Raw genomic sequence first — 10858 nt, 5'->3', positions numbered from 1 at the left:
TTATTCTGCTGGGAGAATACTTGCCGGGCAAGAGGTTCTTTGTCTCCTCACAGCTCTCTAACCGTGGACCTGTCAGCAGTCCAGCTGCTCCATTTCAGCATGTCTTTAGTCCTCACTGTCCAGTTACCCCAGCTGTCTTGCTTAGAGCCTGCAAACAACTGTCTCCACAGTTCTCTGGGCTTCACCTTTCTCTCAGGAACCACCTTCTACTCCCTTGCAGAACTGACAAAGTCCCCTTGTTTTTTGCAACTCTCAGCCAACTTTCCTGATGGCACTAGTCTGCTTTGACTCACTGCCATCTTGTGACTGCTCTCTCACTGGTCCTTTATAATACCCTGGAGCTGCTCCCCTCATACTTGGAGACAAGGGAGAACCTGTTCTAGCATAGGAGCTCTACTTCCTTTATGGGGACTAGCCACCCTGTGGCATAGAGGTATGTATTTCCCTGACTGGAGAAACTGAGCCTGAGCTTCTCAGACCTCCAGCAACTCAAATTTCCATAAGAACCACCATTTGACACTATGGATGGATTGTTGAGAGTAGATGCTGAGTTCAGAAGCTCTGGATCTATGAGCATTTATGGTCTGAACCAAAAGACCCAGCTCTGTTATCTCAAAGGCTTTACAGACTCACAACTACACAGTGCACTCACTAGAGGGGGAAAAAGCCACACAGTGGAAATTGTAGGTTGCATGTCAGAAGCTTAGAGTTACAAACATTTTGGGAATGGAGGTTGTTGACAACAGTGAAATGTTCATAAATGTGAACAAAATGTTGTGATTGGTCGTTCAACAGTTGATGCCTGAAGACTGACAATACCATTTTGAAACTTTACTATGCAGAAGAAACTATGCAGCTTTCCCTTTATTTTAGTAGCTTATGTTTAACACTGTTCTGTTCTGTACTGTACTTTTCTTTTCTTTTTTTTTTCCAGCTGTGCTGTTGCCTGATTGCATATTTCAGGTTCCAAAGAGGTGTGTGATTGTGTGGGCCATTTGTAACTCTGAAGTTCTACTGTATCTGTAAGTAGTAGGCTTTTAAATTGTAGGCCAAATCTATGAAGTTGGTTATGCTCCTATGGAAGTGAGAATGGAATGTACGTATCTGAAGGTTGAATTAAAAATGTCTAGACTAAGGAATACCAGAAGGGAGCCAAAGAGCCTAAAATCACTATGTTTAATGAACTAAAAGTGAAATGACTGATTCTAATATACTAAGCAGCTATTTCATTGTTTATCCATCAGAAATAGAACAATGGCTCTTTAAAAAGAGTTTATAATTATAGAGGCAGTTAAACTTGAAGAAATAGACTCTTCTTTTTTGGTGCTGCTACTAGAAAGTGTATATAATATTCAAATATCACAGAAAAAAGATATTACACAAAGATAACTGCTGAAGTAATGAGGCTGACTTTTCAGCTACACATTGATTCTAAACTACTGGTTTATGCTTCAGAGCAACCTTTTATTTTCTGTTTCTGACACCAAGGCCTTTTTGCTGTAGTGCATCTCTGTGGGCAGATCACAGCAGCCCCATTGACTTCACTGAGACCCTGTGTGGTTCCCAGGGTCCATATCTATAGATCCGATCATAGTCAGTGCCTACATTAGGCATCTACATGATTGATTGGTTTTTAATTGATGCAATACAACATACTAGTCCTGAAAGCAGTAGCCCATTTAGACTCTTTAAATTCACTTCACAGGGGGAGTGCTTATGCATTTGAGGGCAGAATACCTACAGTAACTAATGTCAAGGAAAATGCAGTTCCTAGGCTGTGAAAGTCACTCCCCCCACATAAAGCGCAAATATACAGCTGTTGTGCTGTAAGTTCAGTGTGCTTGGGTGGAGCTTACATTCATGAGTCTTCTCCACTGCAAGCAGGCTAGGAATAGTGCAGCAGCTCCAGCACCATTCCAGTTTATAGTCTGTAACAGCCACTGCCTCCCTCATTCAAGATCCCCAGCCACAGCAACCTTCTTCTGACAATTTTCTCAGTACACTGCTGTTCTGAAACACCATGAAGCTCTTTCTGCAGTGCACTTTGGGGTGTGGAGATGGTCTGCATGGCTATGCCTGCCCCCACCCTTCTCTCTCTCTCTCTCCCCCTCTCTCTCTCTAATAGTGCAGAGGACTTTGTGCTTCAGAAACTTTTACCCTTCTTGCATAGCTGACTGGACCATAACTGCAAGTTGTTTTGGAGTAGGAGTAAATAATTAATAATAATTCATTGTTCAGCCCTTCACCTCAGCTGTTCTTTTCACCAGTCACACTAAAATTGGATTTCAGTTGCCAATAGCATTCTAGCTCAGGCTTTCTCAAAGCACAGCTCTAGACTTCATTGGCCTGGAGAAGAACAAGAATTGTTCTCTCTCCTTGGGTTTAATTGCCATTGGATTTAGTATTTACTCTTGAAGAAGCCCTGATCTGTTTCAAAATCAATCAACATTTAAAAATTGATGCTTAAGGTTAGAATAAAGTGTGTCATTTTTTAAGACTATGGATCTGGTTCATCTTCTCACTCATATACACTGAACTAGACACAAATTTCCAGGTAAGCTTTATCTGATAATTTAATATTAGTTTATCTTAATTTTCCAACTTGTTTTCAAGGTAAATACTTCTATCATTCAGCGAAAACACTTTAAATTTTAGTGAATATAAAAAGATAAAAGATAAAAAAAAGTTCAAAACTGTTCTTTATATGTTTAAACAATAATGTTACTTTAGAAACAGTTTAATCTTAAAGGAGCTAAACATTTACTACATTTCTTTTTCAAATTATATTTTCAATTGCATGGAGAAAAATAATTGCACATGTGGAAATGCTAAACATCTAAAAAATTATATTGAAGACCCAAAGATCCTGACTGACTAACTTCAAGAATTACTTAATCTATTTAAAACAAAGACCTTTAATATAACTTACATTTATGAAGTGTTTTTCTAAGCTTCAGTGGTATTCTATTTCTCTTATGTACCTTTAGTGAGTGAATTTCTTATCTTCAGAATGTTTTATTTCATAAGGTGAATATAGAACACATTGAAATAATAATGAGTTTGGCGACCAACTAAATATTTGTTTGACTGAACTATGTTTCTGTATAAGTTTATTTTGATTTCACTCTTAGTGTACTCACAAAAATTATATAAAGAATTCTTTCCCTGATTAGAAAGTAGAATTATGGGCTTTGCTATTTATTTTGATGACCTTTCTTGTCCTCGTATATTTCCTTATACATGGTAAAATTAGTGTCAGAATGTTGACTTGTGTAATAGAATCAATCTAAAATTTTGTAAGTGATCTTATTAGCTGTATTCTAAATACTTTCATTTTAAAAATGCTTTTCATATTTCTGCATGAAGGTACAACAATATATGCAGGGTTCACAGAATTCAATTTATTTTTTTATAACTTCATTGGATAATATCAGTATTTCTTTCAAAGCACTTTGATTGCTTCCAATTTAAGTTTTTATACTTTATGCATTTTTAATTTTAATCCCATTTTAAAGTTTTTATAGTTGCAGGAGATAATAGGAAATCAAACAGTGGGAAAGTGCATTCAGACAATAATTGGTTAAAAACAGTAAACATTAAGTTACAGCTTTGTAGGTGTTAAAACACAAGCTGTCAATATCATATTAAAATAAACACATATCTTTACATCAAACACTAAATTCTCAAGTAATATTTTTCTTAGTTTACTTGGCTATATATTTTGCTAATTATTAATGAAGATATTTTGGTTTGTGTATATAGTGAAAATGATGTCTAACAGGAGGAATAAATGGTCAGTTTTCAGAATGAAGAGAAGTAAATAGTGGTGCCCTCCAGGGATCTGTACTTGGGTCATTGCTGTTTAACATGTTTAGAAATTTTCCAGAGAAAAAGATAAACACCAAGGTGGCAAAAACTGCAGATGACACATAACTACTCAAGATAGCCAAGTCCAAAGCAGATAGTGAAGTGTTATAAAGGGATCTCACAAAATAGTGTGACTGGGCAACAAAATGGAAGATGACATTCAGTACTGAGAAATGCAAAGTCATGTATACTGGAAAACATAATCCCAAATATGCATATAAAACGATAGAGTCTGGAAAGAGATCTTGGGTCTGATCCACACTAAGCAGGTATGTCAATTATAGATACACAATTCTAGCTGAGGCAACTGCATACCTAGAAGTGGCTTATCTGCAAACGATTTACCTGTCTGTCTTCTCCTGTTGACCTCCCTTAGTCTTCATGAGATTGAGGAGCATAGGGGTCGACTGTTGACCCCAGATAGTTTGATTTCGCATATTTCAACCAGACTTATGAAACCAAACTCAGGATGACTGACCCTGACCAGGTTGATAGTCTGTGTAGGCTAGACATATGCTTGCAGTCACTGTGGATATGTCTCTGAAAACAACCACTCAGTGTCAACCAAAACACAACAAAATAAAACAACCCCCTCAAACTTGCAGAATGTTGACAACCATGAAGAAAGGGATAGCTAATAAGATGGAAAATATCATATTGCCTGAATATATATCTAGAGTACTCCCACATCTTGAGTAGTGTGTGTAGATCTGGTCACCCCAGTTCAAAGAAAGTTATATTGGAATTGGAAAAGATACAGAAAAGGGAAACAAAAATGAATAGCAGTACAGAACAGCTTCCGTATGAGGAGAGATTAATGAGACTGGGACTTTTCAGCTTGGAAAAGGGATGATTAAAGGAGTGATACAAAAGAAGTCTATAAAATCGTGACTGAGTGGGAGAAAGTAAATAAGGAAGTGTTTCTCCTTTTGTCATCATCGGATTGATGGACTACCATTACTCCTTCTCACAACACAAGAACTAAGGGTCTCCAAATGACGTTAATAGGCATCAGATTTAAAGCAAGCAGAAGCAAGTATTTATTTTATACTGTACAGTCAGCCTGTGGCACTCTTTGCCAGAGGATGTTGTGAGGCTAAGCTATGACAGGGTTAAAAAAAAGAATAAAACTAGATAAGTTCATGGAGGACAAGTCCACCAATGGCTGTTAGCCAGGATGGGCAGGAATGGTGTCTCTAGTCTCTGTTTGCCTGAAGCTGGGAATGGGCAACAGAGGATGGATCACCAATGATTACCTGTTCTGTTAATTCTCTGGAGCACATGGCATTTATCATTGCCAGAAGACTAGATAATGGACTAGGAGAGCCATTGGTCTGACCCAGTAGATACTTCTTGTTATCTTACTAGAGAGTTTTGTCAACAAAACTGGGGTGTTGTTGAGAAAACTTGCGGAGCATCCACACACAAAATGGGTTTTGTTGACAGTCTGTTGACATAACCCAGCACTTTTGCCAACATCATTCTGCCTCCCCACAATGAGGAAGAACGCCTTTTCCAACAGTTTCTGTTGACAAAAACATGGTGTAGACACTCCTGGGGCCCTCTGATGACAGAGAGGGCTTCTGGGTCACTGGGTAGCCCTGGTTGCTGTGCTTCCAGTTGGCTGTTCTGTTGAGAGAGCAGCCAGGCAGTCTGGCGTGCTCTGTCAACAGAGCAGATTGACAGAGTGATCTGCGCTTGAGTGTGGCCATGATGTGTCAACAGAAGTTTTGTCAGATGGTGTCTTCTGACAATAACTTCTGTTGACAGATTGCTGTTGTGTAGACATAGCCTTAGTGTTTATGGATAAAACTCTACTCCTTTCAAGAATATTTGCAGCTTTTTTGTGCTTTTTTAATTTACTTACTCTCTATCCTGTATTGGAACTGCAAGTACTCAGTCTCTTCCAGATTTAGGTCACTAACTGGCTTCACACATAAAGAACCAGTGTTTTCGTAAATTTAAATCACAGTTTATAACATTATATCTAGAATTTGAGGCTGCAATCTTTCATAAAAAACTACATTGGTGGAAGCTTGGCCTAGAGTCCACTTTAGTGGGGTTCCACAGAGACATAGGGGCCCATGGATACAGCAAGAACAGGGAAAGTTATAACAAGTTTGAAACAGGTTAATATATTGCAAAGCGAAATGTGTGAATGAAATGCTTCATTATATGGATAAAGTTATAATCTCCAGGGCAGGTAGCTGAGTGCTGAGCCCGTCATTCTAAATGTAAAACAACTCTATCTACAGTTTATTTTTTCACAGAACTATGGAAAGATTAAACAAATCTTGTTTGCCTAATAGCAAAAAGAACATATGGACAGAGTGAACAGCACAAAGGTGATTAATCCACCTACCTCAACCCTGAATATAGTATTCATTTTGCTGTAATATTTCCTAGAGTATATTTCTTTCTTAATGCTAGGCAGTAATTATATACTAGAAGTTTGGTAAGATTTTTAATAACTTGTCCAGGAGAACTGTGCAAATAATATACAAATAATATACAAATGCTTAATATATTTAAAGTAAATACTCTCTTTGATCTCTATAAGCATAACTGAATAATTAATAATAAAAAATTACTGATCAGTAGCTGATGTGCAAGGGCTTCACTGTAACTATCTGATATTCAAAATTCAGGCTCTGTCATTGGTTATCTATGTCACATGGTGAGTTTCTTTTTTTCTATTGGATGCTGTAGCTCTCAGAAATAATTTCCCAAAGTGAATGTTTATGGAAGCAAATTTCAAATTCACTTTCCTGCCAGTTCTCCCCAATGCTCACTTAAAATATGCTGTTCTGTGACAAGTTCCTTCCAGCAAGTTTAATTTGCTAGAATATTCCTAGGAAGGTAGGGCACAAGCCTCATAGGAACACAGCAGAGAAAAATTCATTTAAAGTGCTTGAATTTGCAATATTTTAACAGCATTCGTTCATCTAGAATATTCAGACTTCTTTTAGGTGTTTTTTAGCACTGGATAAAGTACCTAGGTAACTTCTCAAAGTCCTCGGTTTAGTATTGTCTTTGCAAACCGAGGACGACAAGCAAAAGTTGAAGGGGCAGTTTAGTTAAACTGATCTAGTTTAGACTGCAAACGGCCGCAGGGGAAGCTCAGTGAAGCATTTTCTCCCCTCCCCCTCCCCCCCGTTGCGTTCGTCTGTTTTTAACAAGGCCTGATCCAAAGCCCTTGCAGTGTGCAGCTGTCTCTTCTCTGACCTGGCTCCGAACGCGGTTGCCGCCTTCCTAGCTTCATGGGCAGGCAAGGAAGTTTTATCCTGCCCCGTGTCATTTTATTGCAGGGCTTTCGACCTCTTTGCAGGGGGCAGGAGCTAGTGCACCGACTGACATCTCTCGCTCTGATCGCCTGAGTGCCACATTCAGTTCCAAGCTGTCTCTCTTCTCCTGCCCTCGCTCGCCCCTCCCTGCACCGAGCCCTGACCGAGGTGCTGCAGCAGCTTCTCGGCTGCTGTCCCGGGTCCTGAGTAGTCGGAGCGCTAAGCTCCGGGGCGGCCGATCGATCGCCCGCACTGGACTCTCACGAACCCGGGAGAGAAGCACTTCGCTGCCCGGCCCGGGAGCTTTTGTAGCTCCTGGAGGAGTTTCCACTCCGCTCTCGAGTCCCTCCCCCCACCCCGGCAGCCCAGGGGTGAAAGGGGTGAGCTCCAGACACTGCAGGACCACCAGGCGCCCTGAGCAGCCCGATGGGGTAAGAGCCCCCTAGGGCGCTGGGGGAAGCTGGGCCCGAACTCGCTCGGGCGGCAGCGGGGAGCGCGCTCTCCCCGCTCCCCCTCCAGGGCACCCGGCTGGCTCAGCTGGGGCGCTGGAGAGGCCCCCTGCGGGCTCAGCCGCAGCAAAGAACAGGCGAGCGCGGAGCTTCGCTACCAGTGCTCAGGCGGGCGGGGGGCGCCCCAGCGGGGCAGCGCCAGGCAGCCCTCACCGGACACAGCCCCTGGCGCCAGGAAAGTTTTGTCCAGTGTCCCCGCCCCCCTCCGATCTCCACGGTGAGGCCGAGCTCAAGCCAAGGCGGGCCCCGACAGCAGCCGGCCCAGCTGCAGATGGGGAGCCGGGGGTCCCTCCACCTCCAGCCCGCGTGTGGCACCCAGCCCTGGGCCACGCTGCCCTGCAGCGCCCCTGGCTTTGAACCTCCCGCAGCCGGGCACCAGATGAGCAGATCGCCCCAAGCCCACGAGTCCCCCTGCAGCGGCGGCTGCTCTGCCGGCGGCTGGCCCGGGCCGGGGAGAGAAGAGCTTGGAGCGCGGAACCCAGCAGCCCCGGCTGCCGAAGAGCAGATGAAATCACCGCGGCCCGGCCCCGTCCGAGCGGGAGCGCTGGGTCCTCCTCTAGGCAGCAGCCTTCAAAGTGCGAGCAAGCCCGCAGCTAGCGCCCGCCAAAGTCCCCTCTATCCGGGGCAGCCATCGGGCTGCGGCGCTGCCAACTTCCCGGGAGCAGCGTCCTGCCCCGCCGCTGGGGCCCGAGCGGGGCGGGGGGAGCTTCTCTCCTAGGGAGGCAGGAGCCCGAGCCTCCGGCGAGAAGGAGAGTCGATTTCCTTCCGGGCCGCTGCAAAGCAGCGCCTGCTGCTCCCAGCCCGCCCCGCCAGGGTCCGTCCAGCGGCTAACGCCTGGCACCCGAAACCAGCTCCCGCCTCTTATGTAACCGCCGCTCCCGCGCTTTCCCGGGGGGCGTTGCTCCCCGAGGGGGGCCTGGGGGCCACAGGGGGGAGAAAGGCAAGAACCGACTTGCCCCCGGGCAGCCAGCCCCGGCGCTCCCCGGTCCCCGCGCCGCCGCCTTACCTGCTCGGGGCGCGCTGCTTCATTCCATCCCGAGGGGCTGGCCGGAGCCGGGCGGGCTGCGGCGGGCTGACGGGTCCCTCCCAGGCGGGGTAATGCAAATCAGACGCCGCTCCGGTTCAGCTGGCCCCGAAGCCGCTCTGTGGAGCCTCCATGCTTCCCGCTGCCCGCCCACCGCCGGCTCCAGCTCGGCTTCCCCACACGCCCAGCCAGGTGCAGTGGGCAAGCCCGGCTGGCTCTGCGCTGCGAGGACGGAGTTACCCGAGGAGCAGCGAGGGACCGGAGCCCGGAGTGCGGGATCGGAAGACCCGGGGGGAATAACAAACACTCGGGCAGGAAGGAAAGTGATGGGCCACGCAGGGAGACGTCATGAAATCCGCAGATTCAATGAATTCTGCCCAATTCCAAGCGAGGGGTGCAGCGCTTTCCAGGCGGAGCGCTAGCAAACAAGGCAGAGGGAAGAAAACCGGCCGCAGCGCCCTCTGCCGGAGCGACGCTGAGGCACACGGGGGCGGGGGGTAGCTGGCTTCCTACCCTACCTTCCGGCCGAGCAAGGAGGGGAAGGGAAAGTTGACTGGCTGCAGAGAGTTCGGTTCCTGTCTTGCAGTATTTCTCGTAGGGGGAGAAGGACACAGAGCAGCGTCTGCGGGGGACTGGCCAGCCGGTGGGGTTGTTTGCAGCTGAACTTCAGAAGGAGGGAGGTGAGGTTGGGTGCTGTACTTTGGCGGAAGGAAATGGAAATAAACAGAAGAGAGAAAGGGTAAGCAGAAGGAGGAACTAGGCATGAGCCCCAGGGAGCTGAGAGACTCCTTGGATGCTCAGAAAGGTTAGGAGCACGACCCGGCCGTGGCAGCATCAGCCTTTCAACACTGTTGTCATCAGAGTCTGTTTTCCTCAGTTGTGACTGGCATGTTCCCTCTGTCTTCCTCTCAGCCATGCTCCCTCAGTCCCCCCATAGCATTCTCACTTCCCTGGCCCTCTGTATCTCCTAACCCTCTCCCTTCCTCACACACTTTTCATCTCCTTATCTCCCCTTCCCTCCCTCTCCGCAATAATGACTTCTGCCCCTCTTTTGCTGATGCTGTAAATTAGTCTTTCCTCACTGTGCTACCTATGAAGACCCCCCAACAACAGATATCAATAAAGAAATAAAACAAAGTGAAATAACACAATATTTGCCAGCAATATTCCCTCTAAATTTCCCCTCCAAGTGCAGAATAAAATTTTGTTATGTGTACCAATGCATATGTAGATGTGCACCACCAGAGGCTATACATGCTGCTGGCTGTGGGCAGCTGTGGGCTCTCTGCTAATTACCTTGGTGGCATTTAAATCTCTTCTGGCCGGCTGCTCAAGTGCTCTGCTTACAGAGAACACTGTTTGCCAGTTGTAACTCTGACCACCCTACTTGTATAGTTCATTCCCCACGCGCCCCCACCTTTTGCCTGTCTTGTTTATATCGAGAGGGATAGGAATTGTCTCTTACTCTGTCTGTTCAGTGTCTGACTGCCAGGCAGACTGAGCCCCCTAGGTGCTACTATAATACAGATGATAATCCCTGATACAAGAATTCAAGAGGAAGAGGACTGGCTCTTGTGATGCTGACTGCTTTTTCTGAAAGTCTGATCAGTTTTCCCATGTGTTCAGCCCCTACCATCAGCTTTTGAGCTCACACCCGCTCAGTAAAAGTAGATCAGCTATTACGTTTCCTTTTTAATCCTTCTAAAATGTCACTAACCTTTAAATCAGTCGCTTTATCTTGGAAAATCTTTTCAATCTCTTCATCTGCAACCCTCTCTAAAATCACCCTTCATCTTCAGACCTTCTTCTATTTTTCTAAAGCACTGTCTGAGCCTTTTTTCCTGAGACAGTGCATTCTCAGACAAAACAATCGTGCTGAAAATGTATGACATCAGGTTAGTAAATGACTTTGTTCTAGGTTTAAAAAAAGAATGTCATTAAGAGGAACCCTTCAGAGTGCCAGAGAGTGGTTAACAGAGTGCCAGAGAGTGGTTAAAAGGTTCACAGTCAAGCTAGACAGACATAATGAATGGGATCCACCAGGGGTCGGTTCTGGGTCTGTCATTATCAGTAATTCTGATAATGACATAGGAAGAACACTTAAAATGTTGTGTATGGTACCGAGCTTGGAGGGGTTGTGAGTGCTAACTTAGGATTAATATTCAAAATGATAT

This window comes from Carettochelys insculpta, chromosome 1 (genome assembly GCF_033958435.1).
Source record: "Carettochelys insculpta isolate YL-2023 chromosome 1, ASM3395843v1, whole genome shotgun sequence".
Lineage (NCBI taxonomy): Eukaryota > Metazoa > Chordata > Testudines > Carettochelyidae > Carettochelys > Carettochelys insculpta.
The sequence above is the reverse complement of the archived record's forward strand: the minus strand, read 5'-3'. Positions refer to the sequence as shown.